Genomic DNA, 14,771 nt, shown 5'->3' with positions numbered 1-14,771 from the left:
CCTCTAAACGGGTCTATTGTTACTAAAATGAATCTATAGTCATGTTATTAGCAATTTGGGCAACCTGTGTTGAATATCTAATACTGCACCATAAATGCAGTCACTGCATTTTGTGGCGTTCAATAAGAAAATCTGAGAGAGATGAAAGATTACTTTTAATCCAAATATTGGATTGGGGGAAAAGAGAGAGTGAGCTGGGGGTTAGCTACTGGAATTAAAGACTACACAAATGTTCAAACTTCCATTCTCATTCCCAATCCAAGCTGCTGACCACAGTGTGCATTTTACTCTTGTGCACAAATATTCTTTTGTAGCAGGTACGTGCTTTTAAAGATCAAAACAGGCCTTTACTGAATCTGTTTCTCATGGATAGTCTTCTATTGTGTTTTTACTCTCAGAATATATTCCTCAAATGAGATTTTGTCAGCTATATACAGTGTACTTTTTTCTATATAGTTGTAAATGGAAATATTTTTTTCTTATAATCCTGATGTTTGGAGGCAAATTTACATACCATCTCTTTAACAGCAACAATATGAAGTTGCCAAAATAAGCTCCTAAGCACATGGAAAACTACATATGTATTTATTAATCTGAACCTTTCAAAGGTAACATCCAATTTCTTTCCTAAAATGAGTTTCTTCACATCACACCTATGTCAAGTCAGCAGCAGTAGATAACCATTATTAATTTACATTTAAAATCGATTTTTTTTTTTAAACATACTTATTTGTTCTGCAGGAAGAGAAGGTTACATTATAGAGGTCAGAATTTTATAATTTTGTTTTTATGGAGCAAGCCATTGGGATATTATAATGATATGTCAGCTAAGCACCTACATGGCTCTACAAGGTCAAACAGAGAGTTACAAGGGGCATATTTTATGTATGTTTCTTGTGAGTGTTGTCCTAGCACAATCTGACCCCCGCTAATAAAACATTTTACTGCTTTACAATAACACAGCTTTGTGTTTCATAGGATTTTTTTTTTTCCTTTGAACAAATGCTAAATTCATATGAATGTCAATAATAAAAATTTACCCAGTTCTTCCTGGGGTCACTTAATGACATTGTTAAGATTCTTAATGTAGCTACTCGGTGAAAGAGCTGCCAAGACTGCATAAAGGATGAGTTGTTCTCCTCCTGCCATGGCCCCAGCTGATTTACAACCACTTTGTGTTTGATGTTGGACAGGACAATTTCATCAGTCTCCAGCCCTTGTGATCATGTCCCAGAATGACTAGTCAGGTGAAGCCCTAGCTGAAGATTGCTTGTCACCTGTAGGAAGTAGCTGTCTGCTGTAAGTAGTCTTTACTCATAAATGTAATCATCTGTTAGTATTCATTGAGCTATACTTCATGGCTTAGATGTAGTAGTGGGGATAATATACAAACACCTCACAAGGAAAATGCTTTGAAACAAGAGATGTGTCTGTTGAAAACCTTGGTGGTGTGTGTTTTTTTTTTTTTTTTTTTTTTTACAATGGGAGAGCATCTCAAACAGAAGTAACTGGCTTCCAAGTTCATCTCCAAAGGTTACTTCAAAAACCCTGTCAGATCCCTCCTCCTTGAGTGATTCACTGCTGCAAATGGACTGTGGTTAAAAACAATGATTTCTTAAAAGTCCCATACCAGCACTGTTGCAATGATTTAAGGCAGTCAGAGGAAGGCAGGTATAAACGTATAAACCCTTTGTGCATTGTTGTTTTGAAAGAGTATGTGATGTTATGATAGAACTATTTAAGAGAAGGGTATGATAATACAGCTGTGTCTCTGGGGATGAATTTTTATCTGTTTTGGTTAAATTCATTGAAGTCAGGGAGAATGTGTCTTTCTGGTACAAGCGATACATTTTCATCACATCCAGATATGTAATTTGGCATGAAATAAATGAATATCAGAAATCGAAGAGTATTAGTTGAGTTTAACCTGACATTTTCTTATTTTATAATAAATACAATTCCTGGTACAGAACAAGGGTAACTAGTAATAATTCTGTAAAAGCATTATAAAATTTCCAAAAGGAAAAGTGGTGCTGTTATTAGGCCAATACCACTGTAAATGATAAATTAAAAAGGCAACATGAAGAGGCTGAAAAGTAGTGACAGCTACAATGAGTACATTTTCTCTATTCTCAGTGTGAGATCACAGTGCAAGAATATGTGAACTTAGAATCCCTTTGTGAAATCTGTGCTCATTTTAGCTGTCACTGCTGCAGGTGATGAGCACTCACAACCTGATGTTTCTGCTTTGTGCTTATGAAAATGCAAGGGATAAGTTCTAATAACAAAGGAGTAAATATGCTGATAAATATAATCATTTAGCTGATGGGGAATTCTGGATGGCGTTTGGAATATACCCAAGAACTGTGAAATAAAAGATAGACAGATATTTAATTTCTTAAATTGTAGTTGGAGAAATAAGTGTGCCATTTCATAGGTTTTAGTTACTTAAGAATACTTAAAAGACTAGAATACATACTATTTTTCCTCCTGAAATTTCTTTAAGATCTGCTTTCAGTATTCCTTTCACTACATAATTAAGTCTACCTATTGAAAAAAAAATCTGTTTAAACTACAATTTCAAATAGCTCAAAGTGCAGAAGATGAGGATTTGAGACTGCTGGTTTATTTTGCTAGGAAGAAAACAGTGATTTACAAATCTCAGACCTACTATATGTGTGAAACTTTTAAATGAGAGGATGTGAAAAAATGGTATCTCATTTGAGAGGAGTTTGCAATTAATGTTTTCTTTTTTAATAGGAAAATCTATAAGAAGTATTGTGCCATATGTGAACAATTCAACAGTTTTTCCATAAGTTTTCAAGCCATATTCTGTTAGTACAGCTCTTTATATTAATAATGTACATAGATCTTTAATAGGACCTGTATTTTAGTAATGCATTCAAGGAGGGATTACATATTTTGTCTCTAAACCTCTGTATATTTGTTTCAATTATTCTCTTAACTCTGCTTATGTGGATTTACAGTTCCAATTTTTCTCTTTATGCCTGGAAGTTCCTGAGACTTATATCAGCTTTTAGCATGACACGGAACTTTTTACAGAAAAGCTTTGCCCTTCTGTGGTGGCCTTTTAATGTCCATCCATTCTGTTGAGCACAAAACTGAGAGCAACAGGTCAGGAACAAACAGACTTTTTATCCTTCTTTTAGCTTTAGAGTGAAAATAAGGCGTTTCGTATTTTTTTTAGCTACAAATTCAATATCATTAACTGCCTGGAGAGTTAGTATTGCTTTGATCAGCACAGCAGTGTGTTTTTATTATCCAAAGTGGGGAAATCCTTCTCAGAAAGGTATCTCACAAGTGATGCCTGATGACTGACTCCTGCCTGCCTGCAATAGTGCCAGCAGGCACCATGGTAATAAAGGTGCTACATTCTGTAAGCTTTGTAAGGTTTCCCTAAGTATGACTCATGGAGAAGGAGATTTTGGCAATTGAAGGAGCTCTTTCTAGTGCCCAAAACTTTTGTCTCCTATGATCATGTATAAGTGCACACAAACTATGTGTGCATATGGATATTCTATTTCTCCCTGCAGACCACTGATTACACAAGCCATACCTTGTTCTCAGCACTTTTCCACAGAGCTGTCTGTAGAACAAGATTTACTGCTTTAGCTTTCTACATATACGTCTTGTCCTGCCATCCCACAAATTGTACACACTGTCTTTTATGCTGCCTTATTCTTTCCTCTATCTCTGTTGTTTTGTGGACCTGTTACATCCTGCCTTAAACCAGGGCTGGATACGGATAGAGCCACGGCAATCTTTCTGGTAAACATTAGCACAGTCTTCAGTGTATGTGATAAATGATCAGTGTAGTTCTGCTGTAAATCAACCAAGAATGGTAAATTTTTCATACTCAACCTGTTTTTTTTTCCTGTATGTTTGCTACCGGAGAAGGCCTTAGGAGACTTTTGAAAGGAATAGCAATGAAATTTCTGGTTATAGTATGTTACTGCGTGGTGCCTTTTTTTCAACTGTTTCTCTATAAGCATCCATGTTTCCCAGAAATTTCATGAAGCATCTGCCATTCACTGCCCAACGCGCCACTTCTCTGTAGACCCACTGTTGTTTCAGGGCTGTTTTTCACCCATAACAGCAGCTTCTAGAAGTTGGTCCCTGTGGTGGCTGTGATATCTATCACTGTCTTTATAAGAGCCAGGAGCTTATTGGTGCTATTGTAGCTTATGTGACCATAAAAGAAGCCTCTTTGCCTGGATACAAGGGTGAGTTTCCAGAAAGGTGCTGTCATACTGTGGCTACAGAAACAGGATGGTTTTCCAGGAGCTCTGGCACCCACTACTGTCACAGGGAGTAGCATTACCATATCCTCAATAACCTATGCATATACGAGAACCGAGTCTTTGCTAGCAGTGGTGTTGAAGGATTAGGGGTACTTACTGCTAGTGCAACTGAAATGTCCCCTTCCATTCCCACCTTTAAATTAACATGTATTTTCATTTGAAGTAATACAAATTTAGACTTGTTATTTTTCTAATTGTGGCACTTTGTAAAAAGACTTCTTTTTTTTTCTATGGTTTTTCTTTGAAGACATTTCTTTTCTCATTCACGTGTATTCTTCTACCTGCAAATTTTCTTCCTTTTTTCATTCTTTTCTTCTCTCCCACTGAGAAGATGTGATTGCAAAAGCAGTAATGTATACTTTTCAAGGCTAGTTGCATATATGTTTCTTTCCTTTCCTTTAGCTTGATGCACTGCCACTGGTGAAGACGTAGAGTTAATTCTTGCAATAGATCTAGAATTGTCAGTTTCCCACTTCTCATTTGATGGATCTTACAATTTTGTTCTGAATCGAGGAGACTGTTAAGATTCTTCCAGGTCTTGATGTCGACAGTCTCAGGTGAAAGAGCGAGTTTCTGTAAATAGTACTGATTAATGCTTTGACAGTTCCTGATATATGACACAGAAACTATCAGAAGGTTACAAAATACAAAGACAGTGCTATAAGTGGCCATCATGACTGTTTAAATGATCTAAATAATAATAATAATAAAACATTTGTATGTATCATTGCTAGGTACTGTAAAATTTATTTTAGTGAAATTTATCCCAGGGTAGGTATCATTTAATTTATGCAGTAGCTAGTATGCATTTTTTTCACCATAGAACTCATTCTAAGGAAACTCTATCTTTTCCCTACTTCTGAATCACAATGTGGTTATCTCTGCAGAAAAGCTCTCAGAAAAAGAATTAGTTTCTACTTCTAAACTTTGCAGATACAATAAAACAGCATCAGCAGATTCATGAAAGTCCCTAGAATAATTGTTTTTCCTGATTTTTTTAAACATTTGAAAGACAAATGTGTTAATCTAATTTAGTCATCCTGCCTTCAGTTTGAAGGAATATATGACGAGGCTCTACACATCAACATGGTGATTCAACATGTTCTAAGATAGGCTAGATGAATCATCTTTTGGTGATGTGCATTGCTTTTGATGGCTTCAGAAGTAATTTAGCATATTTAGTTCAGCTACAGGCACCTGCTTTGGAGGTTCTCTGTTTAGGGCAGCTGAATTCCACCCATGTGTGTCTACTATCCTGAACTTTTTCTCATTAGCTGAGTGGAGATGGAGACCATGCCGTAGCACACCAGCAGGTTTTCTGAGGTGGCAAGCCAGGCTGAAGGAGAAGGCTTTTCACAGAGGTGAGCTCTCCTGTTTTAGGATGCTCTGTACTGACTTCTAGGGTCTCCTGTTATGCTTCAGGAGAGGAACAAAAAGCAATGTCTTGTGTTAGTAAAAAAAAAAGTGGAATTTATCCTGCTGTTATTGAGTTCCATCAAGTAACCTCCCATTCAGCCAGTCTGTGGATTTAGAAATATATTTTATCTCTGTGATTTAGAAATGGCTTGAGTCATTTGCCGTTAGTTTGCAAAGAAATCAAATTGTTTCAAATGTTTGCTGTGATGTTTAGACTAAAAAATAATAATAATTAAATAAATACTAAAATGGAGAATGAATTACTTAATTTGTGTGGAGATGTACAGCTCATGATGAGCTCATTCTGAAAATGGTTTGCCTGAGCCTGTTCAGTAGTAATGTAATCAAATTATTCTGTTGCTCTGCTAATAATAACTTTTACAGTTCCAGTGCTACATGTGATGCTTACCTTTGCTAATAAGCTTTGACCAACATACAGTTTTCTATGGCATAAAATCTAAAAATAAAATGGGATAGTAATAAAAAGGAGGTTTTAAAACCAACAACTTTCAGTAAGTTTGCAGATGACACCAAGCTGGGAGGAAGTGGTGATCTGCCTGAGGGTAGGAAGGTCCTTCAGAGGTTGCTGGACAGGTTGGATGGATGGACTGAGGCTGATAGTATGAGCTTCACCAAGACCAAGTGTCAGGTATTGCACTTTGATCACAACAAACCCATGCAATGCCACAGCATTGGGGCAGGATGGTCGGAAAGCTGCACAAAGGATCTGGGGGTGTTAGCTGACAGCCTGCTCAACATGAGCCAGCTGCGTGCCCAGGTAGCCAGAAAAGCCAATGGCATCCTGACTTGTATCAAAAACAGTGTAGTCAGCAGGACTAAGGCAGTGATCGTCCCTCTGTACTCAGTACTGTTGAGGCTGTACCTTGAGTACTGTGTTCAGAGCTGGTTCCCTCACTACAAGAAAGACACTGAAGTCTTGGACTGTGCCCAGAGAAAGGCAGCAAAGCTGGTGAAGGGTCTGAAGGACAAGTCTTACAGGGAGAAGCTGAAGAAACTGGGATTGTCTAAGCTGGAGAAAAGGGGACTCAGGCAAACCCTTATTGCTCTCTACAACTACCTGAAAGGAGGTTGTAGAGGGGTGGGAATTGGCCTCTTCCCCCAGAGAACTAGCAACAGGGCAAGAGGTAATAGCCTGAAATTGCACCAGAGAAGTTTCATCTTGTTTATTAGGAAAAAAATTTTTCTTGGAAAGAGTGCTGATGCATTAGAACAAGTTGCCAAGTGAGGTGGTGGAATCTCTGTCCTTGAAGGTGTTCAAGAAGTGTGGAGATGTGCCCTTGAGGGGCATGGTTAGTGAGCGTGGTGGTGATGGGTTGATAGTTGGACTTTATAATCTTGTTGGTCTTTTCCAACCTTAGCGATTCTGTGATTATATGATTCTGTGACTCAACTGATGATGTAAAAGTGTAGTTTTATACATGATAGCAAATTCATCATTTAGCCTAAGTAAGATAAAATCTTTGCCTCCTTGTAACTTCATTAGGATGTCACTGTAGCAGTTACTAACATGTTCTGATTTGAACCTATGCAAATGTCAGCCTTGAAAGTCAGCTAATATTGTTGAGACTGTTATAAAGATTTTTTCCAGTGCTATGAAGGAGGTGAAAATGTTGGACATAATGTGCTTTCTTGTCGAAGGAAAGCAGAAACAGCTGCTTGGGAAGAGCTGGGGAGTGTTGCAGTGGAAAAGTGATGTATGCATCAAGCAGAGTAATTAAAAGTTGGCTGTGTGGACAAGAGATAAGTGAATTGCTTTTCCTAAGAAGCAAAGTACTGTTGTTCCTGCTTCCCAGCTTTCATCATGCTGTGGTTACAAGCAGTTTTCATAGTAATTGCTCTTGTATTTGAGGGTACAAAGATACTCATGCTTAGATATTGTCTCTGTGGCAATATCACTGCCCTGTTCCTGTCTTGATTCTACTTTGCCACATCTCCCTCCTCAAATTCTGATCATGTTAGTATGAACGCTTGCTAATCACTGACAAGAGAAGACAAGGTCAGTTGCAGGATCTTCTCAGCTCATCTTCCTCCAGCCAAATAGGGCAGAGCAGTTGTCCTGGCTGGTGCCTCCGTGGGAAGTAGGCAAGGACATCAAAATGGCAGTCAGCAGGCACTTCTACTTCCTTTGGAAAAACACTTAAGGAGCCCTAAGTGGTGACTTCAAAGACTTTTTATTCACTGCCCAGAGGAATGGATATTTTGTAATACAAAATGAATCAAATTTCAAAGCCCGTAAAGGTCAAAAGCAGCCTCTGGCCAAACAAGAGGAAGAAGCTGATAGGAATTACACCTCTCCACAAGAGGCCACTTCAGCACAAACAACTCTTGTGAAGTTGCACCTGCGAAGAGTTAACCACAAAGCCTGATGGATGAGAAGTGATCACTCATCCCAGGGACAGACAGGGACCAGTAATGCTCTGCTGAGGCAGTTTTACTTGCTTTTATTCTTCAAGCTACTTTAGACTTGCTTGAGCTAGGGTGATGAGCAGCAGTTTTCATGGCTGCTTAGGCTAGGTTGGACACTGCTGGAATAAAGAGCCCTGTGAAGCAATAGTACTCACAGTATTTAAGAAAAGTAAGTGCAGGAGATGGAAAGTTGAGGAGAACTAACACAGGAACTTGTCAATGTACAGCAGCCTCCTCCCATCCTCAAATTAGTCCTCTCTGAATTATAGCTAATATTATTTCTGTTTTCTATGTGGAACAGTGCAGACCAATGTGACTTTTTTCAAAGGAACTGATTAAAAAGTACCCTGCTGTCACTAGTTCAAACTCTTTCCTCCCTGGGTGGAACACAAAAGATAAGAATAAGCACAATCATGCAAATATTCAGAATAAAAGGTTAAAGCAAGATTTTAGGTTGGCTGCCTTACTCAAGACCAATACAGCACTGTTAAGTTTTTTATACTTTAGCTTATCATCAGATATTCTTGCCATTGTAGAGAAAAAAAATATGATTGGTAAGTTTCCTTTTTCTGTGTAACGTTATTTTGATGTCTTGCTGCCAGAAAAACAAAACAAAACCCAAAACAAACAGTAAAACAAACAAACATCAACAATAAAATATGTATTATGAGTTGGTACAGACTTCAGAAGAGAGGGAGAAATGCATCATAAAACTTCTCTTATGTTGTGTTGGTAGGTAGTGAGCTGAACACGTGCCAGGAGTGTCCTCTGGCAATAAGGAAGGTCAGCAGCATGCAAGGTAGTTTTAACAGGAGAACAAAACAGTACATTATTATTCCTCTTAACCTGTCACTTATTTGAATGCATACAATGCAGCATACATTTTTTGGGCCCCCAAAGTGGAAAACTGTTTATTACCTGAAAAGGGTTCAGCAGAGAACCACCAAGATGGTCAGGGCTTCAGCACTTTCCAGTGAGGAGAAGCTGAGGGAGCTGGGCTTGTTCAGCCTGGAGGATAGATGTCTTCAGAGGGTCTGACAGCAGTCCAGGCAGACTGGTTTGTTACTGAGAAGACAAGGCCATATTCCTCACAGTCATGTGTGATGGGAGGACAAGAGGCAGTGGATATTAACTGAAAAAGAGGCATGCAAGTGCTTGAAAACAAAAATATTTTTATCACTCTTGCAATGGAAGATGATGTTCAGTGAAGATTTGTGCCCATCGCTAGAGATTTTCAGGACCAGACTGGAAAAAGCCCTAGAGCAATGTTGTCTGGCACTTCAGTTTGTTTTGAGCAACGGTTTGGATGAGAGATGTCCTGAGATGGTCCCTTCCAATCTGAATTATGTGATCTAGTGGTTAGTACTCAGCTTTTGTAGTGCTCATTTTAGTGGTCAGAAAGCTCCTGGGACCACAGATTTACATTTAAACAGATTTTTTAAAACAAATAGCTAATTTTGATAATCAGAAAAGAAGCAATATTATAAAATGAGGGGGGCAGGGAAGAGATCACTATTTTTATCAGCATTAGCTTGAAATTCCTTTGTTGAAGGCAGCATCCAACTTCAGCTGAGAATAGCAGGTGAGAGAAAGCACAACTGTCCTCTTGACCAGGCTGGACAAAGGCGTCAGTTCTGTTGCGCTGGCCTGTGTCATGGCCTTCCATGTGAACAACATCAGAGCCATCATGCTTCAGCTGCCACCACAGGGTGCCTGCAAACAGAGGAGAAGGAAGCAGTGCTTTGTAGCAACCACCTGCAAATCTCTCATTATTGGCAGGTATTTTGCAATGGAGTACTAGAACAGGATAATTGCTGGTGATAGAATTGGCAAGAGCAGTATATGGGAAACACATTCAATTGCACATGAGTATGGTAGGTGAACTATAAAAAAAAGCAACCCTGCCATTATATTTTGAACAGCCAGCAACTCTGGATCTTCCATTTTGTTTACAGCAGAACAGACAAAAGGCTTGTAGTGGTGGCAGTAAATAGCTTGGGGACTGTATGCCTTGTAAAGGTATTCTGGATGCCTTTATGAGCCATCGCTCAAACTTTGGTGACAACAACTGTGAGGCATTACAAGTTTATTTGCAAGATTAAGTCTAAATGTCATCCCCAGAGTGCAGTATGAAAACTAATTAATTTTTTTTATGTTTTGTCGTTGAGATCACTATTCTCCATAGGAATTTGCATTTCTATATGACCCTTGTGTAAGCCAGCTTGCATGGGAGGGGGGACCAAATTTTGTTTTGAGATTCATCAGTGGTGTTCTCCATCCTATTCTGATATTCCATTTCTTCCAAATACTCCAATATAAAGTGTTATTCTGCAGCCAGCCTTAGTAAGAAAACAAGTGTATCTATGAAAAACATAATTACTACTTTTTGTTATGTAAAGCTCTGCTATGAATTTTTGTCTTACAGGTGCTCTATCGTACAGATTTCTCAGTATCTCGTGTAAAGGAGATGAGGTTTTCATCTAATCATTCTGATATTTTAAAAGCTTGTCTTGGAGTTCTTGACTTCATACCTCACCTCTTCTTTGGGTTGTAATGGATCTGCTTATTAATTAGAAAATTTGAAATTTGATTTGAGAAAGTTACTAGGGAAGACAAGTACATCTACAGAGTGAGGACATAAAATTCTAGGACAAAAAAGGAACAGAAGGAAATAAGCCACTAGGATAGAGAAGTAAGAGAAAGACTGAAAAATTAGATGAAATAATGAAAAACACTTTTTACAATTTATTTTGCCATAAAATCTGAGACTCATGGCGTTCCTTGTGCAAAATTTTTGCCAGACATTAAAGATACGTCTCAGTTTGAGACCTCCCTGCTCTCTCACTAGATGGATGTCTGAAGGCAGAAGGATGCTATCCTCTGGCTTTCTCACATCAGCAATGTCTACTTCAGAACTAGGAGAAGACATTCAACAGGTACACCAAATGCGGGAGCATGCTGGGTTGGTGCTGGATGCAAGGGGGGGAGAGGAGGCACAGTGCAGCTGTGCAGTCTGAGCACCAGACTGCAAAGTGCACAGCAACAATTTCCTCGTTCCAGACTCATCCAGCATTTGTTTCTGGAAAATGTAGTCCCATGTTAAAAAAACACTTTTAATATTGTTAATACTCATGTGGTACAAGCACTGTTTCCCCAGCCACTGTTTCTATCCCATTATCCTTTTTAAATACAGAAAAGAGCTTGGCAGCCATTTTCAACAACTATAGCAAATTTTCCAGATGATGTGTGTGCATTGTGTGGGACAGCTTGCTTTATTTTGCCTTATTTTCCCCTTTATCCAAAATGAAAGTCATTCTATCAGATTGATAGAAAGGTCAGACCTTTTCTGCATGGATAAGTGAGAACTCAGACAGTTGGCATCCTCTTATGCTGCTGCCTCTACCACGTCCCTGCTGGGCTAAAATACCCTATCCCTCTATTAAATCCTTGGATTTGGGTTACTGTTGGCTCAGGAGATCCAATTACCTGCCAAATCAGCAAGTTTCTCTTGCACTCCTTGGGGAGGAAATTTACTTCCTTCAACAGCACACAGAGGGAGAGCATTTCCAAGCTGCAGGTAGGGTTGCACTCCAGCTAAATGTGCAGAGTCCACAGAAAGATATGTAGAGACAGCAATCCTGACCCATCTTTTTTGACTGCACAATCCTTAAGGGTTTTGGCAGAGAACAACTCGTGATGTATTCTATATATTGTGAGTTCCATGGCTTAACTTTGCTTTTGATACAAATGCATTCATTTTAGAAGCTAACAAAATCTGAGGATCTTCCATCCATTTCTGTGTAAAGATTCAGAAAAATCAGTCTAAATAGAGCTTTTAAAGCTAACAGCTTTCCTGATTAACTCATCCTATAATCCAACACGCTTCACTTTCTAGGGGAAAAAAAATCTCAAAGAATGGAGAGAGTAAAACTGAAACAAAAAATCACACTTTGAAATCCATCCCTTTGGCAGCTGTCCCTTCTTCATTTTGGCAGACAGAGGGTTGCTGGCAAGACTAGTGAGGTAAGGCTAAAAGACAAATGGTTCATCGTGAATCCTTTAACTAAGCTGATATTTCAACATAGTGTGTGCCAAAATTTTTCTTTGGCTTACACTTTATAGAATGTACATGACAACCCCATCAGCATTGTTAATGTATTGGCATTACCTGCCTTATTATTCATCTCCCCTTGAATCAGACCCCAGACTTTCAGGAAAATATCGCACAACAGAGAAGTCTATTTTTGTAGCCTTTTTTCTTCAGTGGAAAAAAGAAACCAATCATATGCTATCATGATTTTTAAAAAATATTTAAAAATAACCTTTTGAAATTAGTGTATTATTGACCAGGATGTCATTTTTTAAACACTGATACTGATAGCTCTCAAGATTGACGTGTATCAATCTGCTCTACTGTTTCAATGAATCAGTTCACAGGAAATAGGTATGAATAGTATTATTAATTTTTAAGAAACAAAAGCAGAAACACAGTTTTGGAGAGTTTATATAATTATTGAGTTTCTATTACAGTTTTTGTCCTGAAAAATTACCTTCACGTTTCAGGAACAAGAATGGATAGGAAATTAAATATCTCTAATTCTGTAAGAAAATTAACATCATGTAAGCTCTGTTTTGTTTTTATTTCATTTAATGGTAAAATTCATATTGAATTAAATCAGTGCTACACAGTATACATGTAACAGTTCATTTAAACTACTGCGTTTAAATAAATGAATAGACGCACATTCTGAATCAGAATTTAAGATCATTCATTTCTTCTTTTACTTTTGTACTTTTTTCTTCATTTCTTTCTTACAAACAACCCAACAAGTTATCTCTTAAAAAATTTCATTTTGTGTTCTTAAAGGTCTCACAGGTGCCCCGGAACCACATCCTTCTTTTGCAGAAAAGATCACAGTTGCAAGGAGCCACCTTGTGAGGATTTATCAGTAATTAAGTGGTAGGTCTGTATCTGAAATGATGAAAAGTTGATATTCTAGAAAACCTCATCTGACAGTTTAGACTTAGTTTTGCTAGTGTTTAGCTGTAGAAATTCCTTATAAATATATTTTTCTCCAATGTTGCAAGACTACAAAAATCACTGCGGAGATCATAACTGAAGCAAGTGCAGTAAGGATACATATGATATGTACAATTGAGTGTGTTATGTTCTGGCCAGAGACCTTAACTAGTTCATCTCTTTTCTAACACCCTAACAGCCTACCTTCATCTCTCACGTTTGCTAACAAGAGATAAAAATTGTAAGAGAAAAATAAGAAATTTTATTTTCTGAAAGTGCTTATGACTTCAGGTTTTATTGCAGAAAAAAAAAATATTTTTATTTATTTATTTATTTGCAGGAAGGGACAAGAAATGAAAGTTTTGTATTTTTTTTTACTAGGACTGTTTATAATGGTAGGATTTATTAATGGAAGGAGGCTGAAATGTGAGAGCCTAAGAAGGCAATATGGAAGAGCTCAACAAGCTATAGAAAGAATGAATAACAAACCATATATTTTTTCCGCCTGTGACAGGGCACTGCATAAAAACACCTGGGAATGAATGCAAACAATGTGCTGGGGAGAGTGACAATAAAACAGGGATGACAGTATAAAGAGAGAATGATGAATGTATTAGCACAGGTAAGAGAGTTAGATAAAAGATCACAGGGAACAGTAAAGAATTCACTCTGAGCTGATCTTGTATAGCGTAACAGGAAGTAGTGCTATTCTTAGATGTGGATTTGGTAGGGAATGTGGTGACAACAGACAGTGAGAGAATCTCTGAGTTTATATGGAGTGATTTATATTTATGCCTCTAGATATACATTTATAGATATTTGTACCAAATATATATTTTGATATCCCTGTAATAAATTTCTATAACTGTATGATAAACTGTATTTACTGTAGTTAACACCCTTTGCCTGCTTTACCTGCACTGCATTCTCTATTCTTTTCAGCTGTTTTTTTCTCGGAGGAGCTCAGAACTGCTGTCAGAAATGTTGAAACCTGCCAGAATTCTTTTTTTCTTCCCAAACACCTTCAGAGATAGGGAATTTTCCTTCTCTCTTGCATGTTGCTTTGAAGTACCTGTGATGAAATACTTCATTTGGGATGAGTTTAGATTTAAAAATCCAATTTCACTTATCTCTTGAGGGTAAGAGAGCCGAGCTTTTTGTTACAAGGAAAGCTGGCATTAGTACAATAGGCTGATTTGGCAAAAGCTGCTTCTCAAAAGTTGAAAGATGCCTTTCAAAGTTCACCAAAGGAAGTTACAAAACAAATTTTTTGTTGCTTAAATCTAGATTTTCATTTCAAAAGATTCGTAGCAATAAATCTATTGCAGATGTATATATTTGGCTAATGGTTACTTGCTCAAGATTAGTCTCTTTGGAGACTGTTGTTTTTCAACAGTTGAAACAGCAAAGAAGATGAAAAACCAATTGACTGCAGTAGGCTTTATATGGGGCCTTTAGATGCAAATATTTCAACATAATTCTGTTTTATTGCTTGTTAGCACTCTCATGCTTCACCTCTTATGGTTACTCAGTGAGCAGCTCTTTTTAAAACCATTCTCTTTATGTCATTATTTTCCATACAGTAC

At 37.7% G+C, this 14,771-nt stretch overlaps 1 long non-coding RNA gene across 3 annotated transcripts; it reads left to right on the top strand.

Annotated features, from left to right (window-relative positions):
- The first annotated feature begins 1,199 nt into the window (after positions 1 to 1,199).
- LOC149917496 (uncharacterized) lies at positions 1,200 to 14,257 on the top strand. Of its 3 annotated transcripts, XR_016467485.1 has the most exons (5): positions 1,200 to 1,299; positions 12,061 to 12,188; positions 13,033 to 13,129; positions 13,700 to 13,807; positions 14,128 to 14,257. It is a non-coding gene; the product is annotated as an uncharacterized LOC149917496 (long non-coding RNA). The 3 variants fall into 3 exon arrangements; XR_016467486.1 differs by lacking the exon at positions 14,128 to 14,257 and having other exon boundaries at positions 13,033 to 13,125; positions 13,700 to 14,026; XR_016467484.1 differs by lacking the exon at positions 14,128 to 14,257 and having other exon boundaries at positions 13,700 to 14,026.
- The last annotated feature ends 514 nt before the right edge of the window (positions 14,258 to 14,771 follow it).

This window comes from Phasianus colchicus, chromosome 6 (genome assembly GCF_987193195.1).
Source record: "Phasianus colchicus chromosome 6, bPhaCol1.hap1.1, whole genome shotgun sequence".
NCBI classification, from domain to species: domain Eukaryota; kingdom Metazoa; phylum Chordata; class Aves; order Galliformes; family Phasianidae; genus Phasianus; species Phasianus colchicus.
The sequence above is the reverse complement of the archived record's forward strand: the minus strand, read 5'-3'. Positions and strand labels throughout refer to the sequence as shown.